Below are 16,326 nucleotides of genomic sequence, written 5' to 3' on the forward strand. Positions count from 1 at the left end.
GAACCATCAGGATTTGGTTTCTTCTTAAATATTTATTTGACACCAATGATGTTTCTATTTGCAAGTTTGTCAACTAGAGACCAAGTGCCATTTTTTTGGATCATTTGAAGTTCTTCCTGCATAGTTTTAAGTTAAATAGGATCTTTGAATGCTTTAGCATAACAACTAGGTTCTTCAATAGCAACCAAGTTACTCTTATATATATCTTCAAGAGATCTGGTTCCTTTAACTGGCAGATCATTTATACTCTTATCTACTTCAATTTCAACTTGATCATCGAAGCAGAAGCTTGAATATGATGTATAAGAGATGATGGTTGAGGTTGAGGTTCATTTTAATTCCAACTGAAGGCTTCATTAAACACTACATCTCGACTCACAATCACTTTATTTTTGCTTGGTAAGTAATTTATGTATGCCTTGATTTGAGAACTATAGCTAAGAAATACTCCAGACTCAACTTTTTGATGCAATTTATCTCTCAAAGTATCTGGTATGTGCACATAACGTACATAACCAAAGACTCTCAAATGAGCAACTGAGGGCATGAAACCATACCAAGTTTCAAAAGGGGTTCTGTTATTCAAAGCATGTGTTGGCAACAAATTCTAAAAATATACAACAACATTTGCAACCTCTGGCTAAAACTTCTTGGGCATTCTTTTCTCATATAACAAGCATCTGCACATTTTCATGACTGTTCTATTTTTCCTTTCATTAACTCCATTCTGCTGAGGAGTGTATGGAGTAGTAAGTTGATGGACTATCCCTTATTGTTTAAGAAAGTAAGTGAATTCATTAGAAGTATATTCACCACCATTACCAGTCCTCAAGATCTTGATTCTACAACCAGCTTTTAATTCAACTCAAGTTTTGAAGTTTTTGAACAAAGCAAAGACTTCTGACTTGAACTTCATGAAGAAAATCCAACTCTATTTGGTCAAATCATCAATAAGCAGAAGGTAAAACTTAATGCCATTTAGTGATTCCTCACTTAGTGGTCCACCTATATTAGAGTGGATAAGTTCAAGCTTTAGCTTGGCTCGACTGGAACTAACTAAAGGAAAAGGTTTCCTAGAAATTTTACCAAGTTGACATACATTACATACTAAAGCTTTGTTAGAAAACTTTGGAAGCTTATCAAGCATACCTGTGTTACTGACCTATTCTAAGGCCTTGAGGTTGTATTGACCAAGCCTTTTATGCCATAGATCAATCAAAGAGATAGACTTTTCCTCAACTTGCAAACACAAATGCTTAGATTTAATAGAAAAACATCTATTTCTCATTGGTATAGTCATAAGATAAGAACCTAAAGGATTATAAATTCTGCAAGTTTTGTCCTTGAACAACAGAACATAACCATTTTCTAGCAATTGACCAACACTCAGAATGTTTTGAGTAAAAGAAGGTGCAAACAAAACATCAGATATATACTTGTGACCAGTTGAACTTTGTATTTGAACCTTCCTATGGCCATATGCTTGTAGGTAAATACCATTACCTATTTTCACTCTTGATTGATGGTTCTTATCAAGATCAACAAACACAACTTTAGAAGGTGCAATATGTTGTGAACGACCACTATCAAGAAGCCATTCACTATTGTCAATATCACTTTCTGAATTTGACTGAGCCACGAACAATACTTCTTCTGCTAATTTTGAGTTTTCATTAGACTATGCATGTTTATCTTCAGTTGCTTTATTCTTAAAAACTTTATTAGTATGTCCTAATTGGCTACATATTGTGCATTTTGCATCTAGCTTAAACTAGCAATGTTTATCTATATGATTCCTTTTTTTGTAATGGGAACACAGCTTGAACTTGCTTTTCCTGTTTGAAAATTGACCAATCTGAGTAGTCTTCTTGTTGCATATGGCTTCTTGTCTTTATCTTGTTCCCCCTAATGGTCCTTCACTTGTTGACTATCTGTTACTTTTTTTTCCCATTTTTCTGTTTAGGGTAAAGCAAAAATTGAGACATTTACTTAGAAGAATTTTAGAGACAAAGTATTAAAGGACCCATAAACAAGCCCATATCAATAAACAAGAAGTGAAGTCAAAGCAACAGTCAAAGGCCAATATAAAGAGATTCAAAAGCTTTGGGGATAAGAGGTTGTTGTTGATTTCTCATGCAAGTGCACATATCATTAATAAGTAATATAGTAAAAAGTAGAATTTGTTCCTATGGAAAATTGCATTAATTCCTAATATTAACTACTAAAATTAACACACCCTAATTTTATTCAAACAACCTAATTTTAAAATTATTAAAAAGAAAAATTGAAACTAATCTAAAATCAATCAGCAAAATTACTTTATTAAATTCGAGTGACTACTAGACCCAAGATTATGATGATGTCCTTCAATACTTCATCTATATATTGTCTTTCTCTTAACTTAGTTTAATTGATTAAGTTGTTAACCTAGAGTCTTAAATATTTTACAAGTCTCTATCGAGTTTATCATAAAAATATCTTTCCCAATTAACTTACTATGTATCTATGCAAATTAAATTTAAGAAAGATTCATTCAGTTCGTGCTCTAATTTTGGCTACATATGGTTTATAGGTGTATGTTTATCCTATATGCTAATCAAACAACCTAATCAACTAAGTGTATTTGATCATACGCTATTCTATTCTAAGCCTATCTAAATTTCCTTTGTCAAGGTTTAACTTAGGTTTCCAATTCAATCTAATTGGCTACCAATCAATTAGAAGCATTAAGAACAAAATAGAATAAACACCTTAAAACCATCAAATGTAATCAAAAGAAAGATAAATAAATCAGACTACGTATTGAGTTCAATCATAATCTTAGATAAATAATTTAGTTCCTCATAATATCACACATCATCATTAAATAAAGTTTAAACATTAAAACCAAACCAAGAAAATAAAAGATTAATAAAAAAATAAAAATCCCAAGAATTGTAATCTTGATCTCTAAATCTTCTCAACTCCAATGAGACTTTTTTCAATGATTTGTGCCTAATTCTCAACTCTAAATTTGGTGTTTCATGTTTGATTGATTGAATTTAAAAGCTTTTTTCAAAGATTTTTTTATAAGGCTCAAACTTGTAACCAAAATAGCTAAACCCACTTAAATTCTGAGTTCTATGTTTGCCAAGAAATAAATGTATTTGAATAAGGAAATCTTCATTAGACCACTTGCTGCTACTAAGACAAGGTTTTTGACCACCTTTCAGACCCAACTAGGCAAAGTGGTAAACATGAAAGTTGTAGCCTTTTCTCTTAACTTTCCAATGGTCTAAGAATCAACTCATATGAAGTACTATACAGAAAGTTATGGTTGAAATACTGAGACATGTGTAGTGGAAGCCTGCACCTTGAAATTTCTCTCTTACTTCCATTAAAAGTCTTTTTCCCTTAAAAGTTCTTCTTCATTAAACACTTACAAATGCACAAATAAATCAATAATAACTTATCTTAGGCACATTAACACCAATTTAAGCACAAATTTAACTAAGATTATATTGACTCACCTAATTAATTAACTTAAAATAATTAGATAAAACCTAATTAATTTCTATGCATTACAATAAGAACTTAGCTAAACTATTATCAAAACTAAGTCCAAATAACTCTATATCATAGAGCTATCACACCCCTAGACTTAAGATTTTGCTAGTCCTTAAGCAAAACATAGAAAAAAAATTAACTTACAAAAAAAAAATAATTTAAATGGTGAAAGCAAAATAGATAAAGCAACTACTAGAGATAAAGTGCACTAACATCAATTATCTCCCATAATTTCCTCAAAATTATGTCTATCAATTTCTAACTTAAGAAGAAATATTGGCATAATTCAAATTCATGTTTCAATTCCAATGCAAGCACATTCATGAATGGATTTCCAGGTGTGTGTGAAATCTTTTACCAAAAATATCATGATATCTTGATGAGTTTATGCCAATACGAAATTCCAATTAGTACTAGAATTCCATAGGTTTGCTTTTCATCTCTCTTTCCACTAATGTAGACTAACACAAAGTTAGGGATCAATAGAACTTTATAAAATTTGTAATGTATGGTCGGGGTCAAGGTAGGATAAAGGATATACTGTGGCTCAAATCACCTTAAGCACATAATTATTCTAAGACCTATAAAGAGCTTTATTTTCATTCTCCAAATACACTCGTTCTTCCACATTTAAACTTTTCTTTTGCTCAACACTTTATTCTACTTTTTCATCTTTTCTTTTCTTTTTCACAATTCCCCAATTTTACACCCTTAAACTTAATTTCTTTGTATTATAAGTAGTTGGGTGATTTTTAATATTTTGAACTTTTTTTTTTCAACAACTCCACATTTTTACCTTTTTCAACATTTAACTTAGTCTATATTTCCTAAAACAATATACATGCTTAAAAGTGAGTGTTGCAAACTTGGAAATTTTATTTTAAGGCTAAGCTTATTGTTATGTAGTTGAACAAAAAGAAAGGAAATTAGGCTTAAAGGGTGCATTAGGGATAAAAATATATCAAGGTTAGCTTGAAAGGCTCAAACGGTCCAAAGATGACCTAAATCATGTCCCTAAATAAGTATTGCCTAGGATTTCTCCTCAAAAAAGAATCAAGAAAATTCTAGAATTCTTGACATAATCTAAAATTCACATTCATATAACCTTCTCAAGATATTCACAATAATTCAAAGCAGAAGATATAGTGCACAAAATTGTGGAAATCACATTCTAACAATGATACTAAACAAAATAATTTAGCATGAACCAAACAATATCCTTATTCACCTAAAACTAAAAATTCAAGACAACTAAGTTCTCATCATTAGAAATGGAAAATCATTGAAAAATTTGGCCCAACTCTACTCTAAATTCTTAAAAATTTAAGCAAGCATGCATCTAAATAAACATGCAAATAAAATTAAATCTAAAACTTCCATAAAATATTCACCAACAGAAAAATAAATTCACCTCCCTAAACTTAAACTAAACATTGTCCTCAATGTTGGAAAGAATAAAGGAAAGGTAAAAGAATACTCCCCTGGTAGTTGGATGAATGTAGAGAAACTTTAATCTTCCTCCTCTTCCTTATCATCCTCTTCCTCATTGCCACTTGTAAGAGGATTTTTTTAATACAAAAAGAAAATAAATAGAGATTAATGTAGAAAACAAATAAATAAAATAAAAATAACTGAAAAGAAAGAAACAGAATAAGAGCTTCGAAAGCTTTGGTTGCCTCCCAAGAAGTGCTTCTTTATTGTTAATAGCTTGACTTTGGTTGAGGACTTCATTCACCCTTTAAAAAGGTTTGAGTTTACATCGAAAAAGTTTGAGGTGTAAAAGGAGCCTCCTCTTAAGATGAGATTGTAGTGGCTTTAACTCAAGATTTGGAACTTGCTCAACCCAAAGTGATGGAATAGGCTGACTTTTACCCAACTTTTCAAATTGAGTTTTTTCTTGAATAATGCACTTTTGGTATAGCCTTCAAAACATGTGTAGCATTTGTAAGTTTTTCATTCTGGTCCTTTGTTATTGCATTTTGAACCAAACAAGCCTCAAGGAGTTTCATTGAATGTCAATATCAACAGCCTCCTTAGGTATCTCATCAACTGTATCTCTAAAAGTAATGGGAGGAACATATGGCTTGACTTGTGGTGTTGTAGATACTTCTTCGTTTTGCCTAACTTCTTCATCTTGAACTTGCTTGTTGGAAGTATTCTCTTGATCTACTTTATCTCTATAATCTACCACATTCGTACCGTTTATGTCATCAAAATGCTCACCATATACTTCTATTATAGGATTAGGCTCAATGTCATTTGGTAAAGTTTTTTTAGGCCTATTATTGCTGTCATTACTAAGTTGACTCACATGTGTCTCCATATTTCCCAGTGAAGCTTCTTGACTTTGAATGATTGCATCCATATTTGCCATGTATTGCATAAACATCGTTTTCAAAGTTGGCTTTTTCTTAAGTATAGGGGCTCTAATGTCATGACCCAGAACCTCCCTCGGGCCCATGACAACTGCCGCGACGTCCCGATTGACACTCATTGCCCTGAATGCCAATCGGAACCCCGCAAGGCTTACATATCAGTTTCTTGCCTTTTCTATGAGCAATCGTTTTTAAACATTCTGTTTTAAACAATTACCAGTCATTTCCGGCTCAAGTAAATCAAAAGACAAAATTATTTTAAAAGGATTTATAGACAAATATTACTATTCAAAATATTGATTAAAATATAGCATTTTTATATAAAAGAATATTTATAGAAACACGTGTAAAAATATTTTGTAATGTGGAAGTAAAATAAATTCATACATACAATAATTTACAAAGTTATAATGTACAATAATAATTACAATGACAAGTGGCCCCTAAATACACCAAGTGTTGGTGATAGTAACCTACTGTTTGTGAGATAGAGGGGTCAACTGGAATCCTCGACAAAATCGGTATCTACAAGCTACCACAGGCCTAAAATATTTGGAAAGGAGGTGGGTGAGATTTCGCAATCTCAATGATTAAACAGACATTATCATAAATATCTAAAGGTGAGTAACATGGAGGCAAGTTTAAACAACAAATTACAAACCATTTCATAAGGTTTTGAATTTATTTCTTAAACCATAAAATATTTGTAATTTACCAAAACAGTTGTTAAGGCTTCTGACTTTTATTAAAAACAAGGCTCAAGCAAAAACTAATCCTCGAGGATACCTTGGCTGAGGCATCTAATCGAGTCCGCCAAGGTTGTTAAGATATTTACATGTGAAACACTTTTTTATTTTTAAAACAAGCCGTTCCTTGGCGTTGGCCGAGTTACACATTCACGTGGGGGTTCAACGTGAAGTGAGCTCTAATACTACCTCGGGAGTTACCCTCATCACTTCTACTACTAGAGTAACTATATAACCGGGTTTACCATGCCCTTCTAATAGGCAGTCCACGAAAACCTATCACTGCAGTGACTAAACCCACCAATTTTAATAAAATTTCGACAGTATAACGTGACTTTTATTTATTTATCTAGCCTGCATAGTAAAAGACAGCTTACATAAATTCTCAATGTAATTAGAAAATATAGCCACATATACTTATATATCATAAGCCATTCATAGGAAAATATATTTTTCAAGACAATTGGCAGCCTCCAATTACTCAATTTCATGATCAAAAGTTTCTTATTTCAGATAATCAACACAATATATTTATTTGTCACATTTATTTCTAAAACATCAAAAGTCCCATTTTAATCTCATTTTCGTTTCATAAAATACATAAAGAGCATTTAAAATAAACTCTAGATAATTTACAATAATAATAGGTTTACTCACCGTTTGTACAAACTAAATGCTTCCTAGGTGCCCCGATCACTGTTCGTCGGGTACGACTTCTTTGCCTTTACCAGAAGGCTCTCCTCCTAGACACATTGCAAAAATTACACAATTCACCACATTGATGCTAAATCACTATATAATTGACTTAAATCCTATGCTAATGCATGGTATGAAATGCAATAGCCTAAAACGGCTTAAACGCGGTATTAACCTATTTTTGGCACTTTGCCTGATAAATTACTAACGTGCTTTATTTTAGCTCTAAATTGTCCCATTTTCTCTCCAACATTTCTAACCATTAAATATCAGCCAATAATCCTTTAAAATCACCAAAATCAGCTCACTTTTCTCCTTGGAAAATTCGGCCAAAAATGGGACATTAACTAGGTAAATTTTCCACTTTGTTTTTCTATCACATTTAACAATTTTTCATCATTTTCTCTTCATTTCTCTTAGAATAAAAATCAGTTCATCATCATTGTACATTATTGAACATTCAGCCAAGGGTGGGTATTGTGAAAATTTCATGCTTTCTTGCCCAATTTGATTTCTATACACATTTAACTAACTAAGACTATCAATTTAACTAAAAGTCAAAACATAAAAATTTCAAATTCCTCCCCCTTGAATTTCGTCCAGCCCTTGATATCACTTTTTGATCTCTCTCCTCAAGCATGCTAAATGGAAACAAAGGCATAAGAAAGGTAGAAATCAAGCTAAAGTCAAAAAATCTTACCGTTACACGCGTAAACGGTCGAAAAAACGCGATTTCCCCTTTGAATTTTCTAGTTTGCCTTTGGTTTTTCTCTTTTCTTCCTTTCCTCTTTATTTTCTCTCTTGTTCTCTCCTTATGGCCGGCCATCACTTAATATGGGGTTTAAATGGGCTGACTTTTCATTAAAATAATATTAAATCATTAAAAAGTGCCATGTGTCACTTTTCCATTGGCCCGTTTTTAAAATTTCATCCTTTAAACTTCAATTTTTCACCACTTAACATACCATAGTTATTCATACCAAAAATAAGTAAATCCTATGATTTTGACAAGTTTTGGGTGGTGAAAATTACGATTTTTACCCCGAGACGACAAAATTACTGTTTTGCCCCTATGTTTCGAAAATTGCCGGAATTGAAAATTTTCACTTCCTATCATTAAATTATACTCCAAATAGTTAATCTTGGTCAAAAATTTCACTTCATGATCAAATTATTATCTTAGGTGGCAAAATGATGATTTTGCCCCTAAACATCAAAATTTTAAATTTTTCCCCAAATGAACCCTCGAACTCCAAATAATCATTTTTAGTCATTCCTGGACTGTAAAATATTAAATTTCATCCTACGATTCCTATTTGAACTAGTTCGAGGTTAAATCAACTCAAGTGTACCGTTAGGTACAATACCGGGTTTCGTCTATTCTTAAGACTTTCCTAGCATAATAACATGCTACTCAGTGCATGTATGTCATGACATATGTTTATAGGGTCGGGTTTTACATCTAACTTGTAACTGAGAACCATTATGGAAAATAGGTTGTGATGAATATGCAAGACCTTGATCATTACTCCGTGAAATATTTTGGTGATTCCACCTGAGTTGTAACTGCTGGAGTATGAATTATTTTGTTGCCCATTGAAGCTTCCATCAAATTGCATTGATTCATAATAAGTTGGACAATAATCACTTAAATGCCCATCTCCACAAAGTGCGCATGTCACAAAAGGACTTTGAAAAACATTAACACCCAAAGTGTCAATTTTCAAAGACAAAACATCTACTTGGGCAATCAAAGCACTAATAGCCAATTCATAATCACTCACAACCCTCCTAAGCTCAAATTGTTCAAATGGCCATTAATAGTTATAATAATTCATCACCTCAACCAAAAGACTTGAAAACAAAGAAAAAAAAGAGAAGTCTGAAGTAAGTTAGGAATGCTTGGTGTTAATTTTAACAAGAAAAAATTAAAAATCAATTGTCAGGCAACGACACCAAAAACTTGTTGATTTCTCATGCAAGTGCACGTATTATTAACAAATAATATAATAAAAAATAAAATTTGTTCCCATGGAGAATTGAATTAATTCCTAATGTTAACTACTAAAGTTAATACACCTTAATCTTATTCAAACAACCTAATTTTAAAAATTATTAAAAAAATTAAAACTAGTGACTAAAACTAATCTAAAATCAATCAGGAAAATTACTTTATTAAATTCAAGTGACTACCAGACTTAATATGATGTCCCCGATACTTCATCTAAATATTTTCTCTCTCTTAACTTAGTTTAATAAATTAAGTTGTTAACCTAGAGTACTAAATTCTTTACAAGCCTTTGTTGAGTTTCTCATAAACATATCTCTACCAATTAACTTACTATATGTCTATGCAAATTAAATTAAAGAAAGATTCATTAAGTTTGTGCTTTAGTTTTTGCAACATATGGCTTTTAGGTGTATGTCTACCTATATGCAAATCAAACAACCTAATCAACTAAGTGTATTTGATTATACTCTATTCTATTCTAGGCCTACCTAAATTTCCTTCGTTAAGGTTTAACTTAGGTTTTCAATTCAATCTAATTGGATGCCAATCAATTAGAAGCATTAAGAACAAAATAGAATAAACAGCTTAAAACCATCAAACATAAGCAAAAGAAAGATAAATAAATTATACTACGTATTGAGTTTAATAATAATTTTAGATAAAGAATTAAGTTCCTCATAATATCACACGTCATCATCAAATAAAGTTTAAACATTAAAATCAAACAAAGAAAATAAAAGATTAACAAAAATGTAATCTCGATCTCCAAGTCTTCTTGAATCCTTCAATTTCTTCTCATCTTCCAGTGAGACTTTTTTCAATGATTTTATGGCTAATTCTTAGCTTTAAATTTGGTGTTTTGTGTTTGATTGATTGATTTAAAAGTGCTCTTCAAAAATGTTTTTATGGTAGTCATTTTCAGAAACAACATTACCACATTTTCCTTCCTCATCCACAGTTTCTTCTGTGATGATTATTGTGTGACTCAAACATTCAGTATCAAGATATTATGAGTTATCCATTTGCATATCAAAATCTAGAATATCTTCGTCCATAGGATCATCAACTACCATATAATAGAGGTTGTCTGCCTCTTTTCGTTTTCTGACTCGTCACTGTCACTCCATGTTGCAACCATGGCTTTTCTTTTGGAGTACTTTAGATGGTTTTTCTCAACATTTGAACATTCATAACTAGTATGACCAGATTTCTGGCACTCATAGCAAATGATATGATTATTTTCATGTCATCCTTTGACATGTCTTTTTTTATATCTTTTCTTGGTTCTTCTTTTCTAAAAAGCCTTTGGTTTTCTTGTTTGTTACTTCAAAATCTATTAAACCTTCTTGTCAATAGTGCTATCTTTTCATCATCTCCATCTTCATAATCACATTAAAGATTCTTTTCATCATCTTCCTTAACTGCCTTAAAAGCAATGCTCTTTCTCTTTACTTCTTGTCACATCCCATTTCCTGGACAGATTGTGACCGGGGCAAGGACCTAAATGAGCATAACCCGTTAGGCCCAAGCAAGCCTCTTCTCATAATATCACCAAACATTCATCATCACATGCGGAAGCATCATATCACATCCATTAACATACATAATTGTAATACATACATTTTAAAACTTATTGCACAATGAAGGAATTTCTTAACTTAATTGTGTAAGCTCAACTTAATACATCTATATGTGTATTAACAAGTGCCACTATCATAGTTCACGATAATATAAACATTAACATCATCAGTACCCTTAGGTGTCCATATAGGCTTTCGAGTCATCATTATGATCTCATAAATAGCATTATTCAAATAAGATGCCCAAACATTGGCAATATCAACATAAACATATTCATAGTTTGTAAACATAACATAAAGTAAAGACGGACTTGTCAGCATAACGTGACTGACCTTCTAGGCATCAAGTGGTTGCTAGACTCCTACCAAGGAATGAATATCGAACACTAGTTTTCGCGACACTGGCTACTATTAGAGGCTATCACTGATCTGTAGCAAAATAAATGGGAAAAACAACATGTGAGTTACAAAAACTCCATGAGTGGACATGGGAAGGGGACAAGCCAGGGGATAAGAGTATTTTGTAACTATACATTTATAACTCATGTCGTTCCTAACTTCTGAATCATAAAATTCATTATACATTCAATTTAAACTCATTTAAATACCTTTTATTTGAAAACAAACTTATATAAACCTTTAGAAACACTTTACCTCTAAAATCCTCGTCAAATTCACTCAAACATCTTTTTTTGTACCATATCTATTGGTACATTATTGAATGTATCGATACATTGATAAAATGTATCGATACATTTCACATAGAAAGCCTTTTATGGAAATCTATTTAGAATGTATCGATACGTGCTCCATATGTATCGATACTTTGAACACTAAGACAAAGTTTTTAAACAATTTCAACATTTTTGCCATTCCTTAAGTCCTTTTACATCTCGAGAACTGTCTTTAGGGTTCAATTCTTCTTACTAAGCACATTCTCATGCCATCATAATGTATAAACCATAAACATCACTCAAATGAACTCAACATACAATATACCATAAACATAACAACCATGATCATTTCATTAACATTAAAACTCATACATTGTCATGGTTTGACCCCCATCAACCTTGGACTAGCAACGTATATCCCCATTACACCTTAGGCTGGCAACATATATCCCTATTACACCTTGGGCATTTTATGATGCATTATAGGAATGAAGTCGTCACTTGCACCCTGTGAGAGTGGTATCAATCGAACTCTTTGAGTTCTCTTACTCGTAGCATGTGGTATGTGGAATGTCCTTCACATACATGCTTACTCATCTCATAAGGTATATGGAATTTACATCATATACATAATCTAATGGCATTTATGCTAGCTCAATCATCTTATGTAGTATATGGAATATGCATCATATACATAGTTTAATGGCATTAATCATGCATACTCAATCATCTCATGTAGTACATGGAATATACATCATATACATATTCTCATGGCATTAATCATGCATACTAAATCACCTCATAAGGTATATGGAATTTAGATCATATACAACATCTTATAGTATACATCATGCATGCTTGATCATATCATATGGTGTATGGAATTCACATCATATACATAATCCTATGGCATTCATCATACCAACATGCATATTATAGTATCTATAAGTAAGCATACAATATCTCGTACCCACACTAGTCCGAAGACCGGAGTAATCGAGTAGACTTCAAACATAAGGTGCTTGTCCCCCTTTGTTGAAAACTAATACATAGTAGATTCATAAACATTTTAGAAAATCCATTGAGTAAATCACATCACAATCATTATCAATTTATCTCCTTAGAAAATCATTTTCATTCTAAAATCTCAAATCCTTTGATAACCAATTTAGAGATATAATTTCAACATGCATAAATAATCTTTTTCATTGAAATCATACTAGCTTTACATATCAAAATAATTTGAAAGGGGTGTATCCACTCACCTAATTGGAGAGTTGATTTCTAGCTCTAATCACAACTTTTTTTCAGCGTTATCCGTAGAGTTTTCAAGTGTTCCTATCATACAACAATCATCACAATCATTTCCTAGAATAAGAATTTTGTAATAATCATTCTATGTACTTTCAAAAGTACTCAACTTTGGCTAAACTAATTTTTTAGCTAAAACCCATGCTTAGAAACCCATAAATCTTCCATCCTTACCTTAGGTGAGCTTAGATGCTTAAGTAAATCATAAAATGTCACGACTCGAAACTCCCATCGAGCTTGTGACAACTGTTGCGATGTCCCGGTAGACATTCATTGCCCGAAAAGCCAATCAAAACCTCGCAAGGCTTAACATCAGTTTTCTCGCTTCCCCTATGAGTATTAGTTACTAAAATCATGTTTTAAAGTGATATGAACCATATTCAAATCAAAAACAGTCAAAGAGAAGTTTCAACTACACAGGGGTATTTTAGTCATTTTTCTCAAAAATTCTGAAATTAGTTAAAATGTAGTATATGAGAGAAATTTACACATTTCATAATCGAAAATAAGTTTAGATATCTAAAACATTCATTTAAAGTGAAATTATAGCTAATGGAATAAAATAAAAATAATGAATAAAATATTCTAATTTTTCATAAAACAATTTTTATAGAACGCTACGTAAATAATTTTTACAACGTAAAAGCAAAATAAATTCCTACATACAGTAGCACACGCAGCCAGGTATTCAAAACATTTAACAATGACATGTGGGCCCCCGAATGACTAAAAGTAATGAAGGTTGTGAACCTACAGTTTTTGAGGATGCAAGTCCAACTGTAGCCCTCAACAAAATAAGCTATCTACCTACTATCCTGAGCTTGAAATGGGTGGAAAGAAGGGTGGTGAGATTATATAATCCCAGTGAGTAAACAAATATCATCTAAAACATCTAAAGCTAAGTAAATGGAGACAGATAAAATAGATTAGCATTTCACCCAAATAAATAACGAAGCTTACGATTTCCTGAAAAGCTTGGCTCGTGCCAAAATCATTCTCATACTCGGTTGTCAGGGATACCTTGACCTGGGGCTATCCCAACCGAATCCGCCAAGACTGTTAAAAAGTCATGTACGCATATATCATGTTTTTATTTTGAAAACATAGTCGTTCCTTGGCGTTGGTTGAGTTCACCCTCGCATGGTGGTTTGGCATGAAGTTAACTCTAAAGTTTTACCTCAAGAGTTACCCTACGCACCTCTTCAACCGAGGTAAGAATATACCCGGATTTCGTGCCCCTCAAAAAGGCTGGTCCACAGAACCCGCCACTGCAGTGACCAATCTATAACCCACCAATTCAATAAAAATTCAACAGCATGACATGGCAATTTTATCATTATCCAGCCTATCAAGGCAAACAACAGTTTATACATTTTCAACACAAATACCCATCCAGCCATTCATGCCCACATTATCATAAGCCATTCAATTCAAAACATAATTTACAATACAGCAAGTAGTCTCCAATTACTCCATTTTCAAGTCATCATTAAATTTCAAAACAATTTATAAAATCATTTCATTTAAACACATTTTTCATAAAATTACAAAATCGGATAAAAACATACTTTAGATAATTAAGACGATAATAAGGTTACTCACTGTAATGGAAATCGAATTCGGGATACTCTGATTCTTGATCCTCGGATACTACCTCTTTACTCTTGCCAGAATGCTCACCACCTAGACATAATGCACAATAAGCAATTTGCTACATTTGTGCTAAACCGTTGTAAAACCAATTCAGGCTCTATACTAATGCATGAAATGGGATGTGAAATACTTGGGTAACTATCTAAATACGGTGTTCAATATAAATTCAATTATGTACCTAAATAAAATGGTATTGGCCTAATTCGATCTATCACCCGATTAATTGGCCAATACGTCCAATTCAACTCCAAACAATTCCATTTCTCTCCCAATACTCCAAATCATTAAACACAATTTGAATAACTTGAAATATGGCAAAATCATCCTCACATTTTCTCTTGAAAAATTCGGCCATGGTGAGTGCACTAACAATATAATTTTTCATGCTTGATTCTCACACCATAAATCATTCATTCCTAATCAAATCACTTGAAATTCAATCAAATTCATCATCAATATTCCACATGGAATATTCGGCCAATGAAGGTGATGTAAGAACATGAATTTTTCTTGCTTGCTTTTCATACTACACATCACCAAACAACTAAAAACACTAGAATAACATGTTTTCTAACTAAATTCATCATCAAATTCTCTCTCCTAAGGTTTGATCAGCACACTATCCTTCATGATATCTTGTGATTTAACCATGGAAAATGAAAAATAATGCATAGGAAAGGTAGATCACAAGCTAGAATTAAGAAATTTCACCTTTGATGGCTTGATTCTTTGAAATTTAGTGAATTTCTCTTGAATTTCTTAGCTAGGGTTTTGTTCTTCTTCTTTTCTTCCCTTTTCTTCCTTTGGCCGACCAAGAGAAATGAGTTGGGAGGGTTATGGGCTGATTTTTAAAGCCAAATAATAAAATAATCCAAGCTTGACACTTGTCACCATGTTATTGGTCCATGTTTAAAAACTTAATAATTAAGCTTTCTTCCACCACCACATAAAATCCTTCAATTATCCATGATAAAAAATGCTAATGGCTGAAATCCATGGGCATGACAAGTGTTGGGTGGTGTAAAATTACAACTTTGCCCTTAGGGTGGCAAAATGACTATTTTGCCCTTATCCTTAAAAAAACGTCGAAATTAAAATTCTTCACTTCTCAAACTCAAATTATACTCCAAATGATCAATCTTAGTCAAAAATTTCATCCAACACTCACATCTTAACCTTGGGTGGCAAAATGACCTTTTTGCCCCTAGGTCATGAAAATTTCAATTTGACTTCAAATCAGTCCTCGAACTCCAAATCACCATTTTAAGTCATTATGGGGTTTTAAAATTCTCAATTTCATCTTAAAATCTCTATTTGGACTAGTTCGAGGCTTAATTCAACTTAATTGTACCATTTGGTACATTGCCGTCCTTTAACGATTTTCGAGGTACCTAAGTAAGCAAACATGCATTCTTATGTAAGAATGGCATAATAAATATATTGTAGAGCCGGGCTTGACATAAAACTTTTAAACTTAACTCACCAGTAGAAAGTTTGGGCAATAACACAACTATTTAAGTTATGAAAATCCAACGCCAAAAGATTTAAAGGCTAAAAATGTCATCTTTTTCCATAAAAACCCAAATATAAGCCTTAGAACCATAAAAATGGAATTTTGGGTTAAAAATGTGTTGAAAGAGCATAAGAATAGGTGTTTTACCTTGCAAATACGCCTGAGGGTTGCCAACCCTTGAAAATGTGATATATTTATAGGCTATGGTGTGAAAATACGTT

The 16,326-nt window shown here is 32.2% G+C and overlaps 1 long non-coding RNA gene across 3 annotated transcripts; it reads right to left on the bottom strand.

The window, feature by feature from the left end:
• Positions 10,054-13,343, bottom strand: LOC108660916. Of its 3 annotated transcripts, none has more exons than XR_001926629.1 (3): positions 13,114-13,343; positions 12,894-12,966; positions 10,054-10,874 (listed from the first exon to the last, which is right to left on the bottom strand). It is a non-coding gene; the product is annotated as an uncharacterized LOC108660916 (long non-coding RNA). The 3 variants fall into 3 exon arrangements; XR_001926628.1 differs by lacking the exon at positions 10,054-10,874 and adding an exon at positions 11,057-11,383; XR_001926630.1 differs by lacking the exon at positions 10,054-10,874 and adding an exon at positions 11,991-12,136.

Source organism: Theobroma cacao, chromosome 2, assembly GCF_000208745.1.
Source record: "Theobroma cacao cultivar B97-61/B2 chromosome 2, Criollo_cocoa_genome_V2, whole genome shotgun sequence".
Classification (NCBI taxonomy): domain Eukaryota; kingdom Viridiplantae; phylum Streptophyta; class Magnoliopsida; order Malvales; family Malvaceae; genus Theobroma; species Theobroma cacao.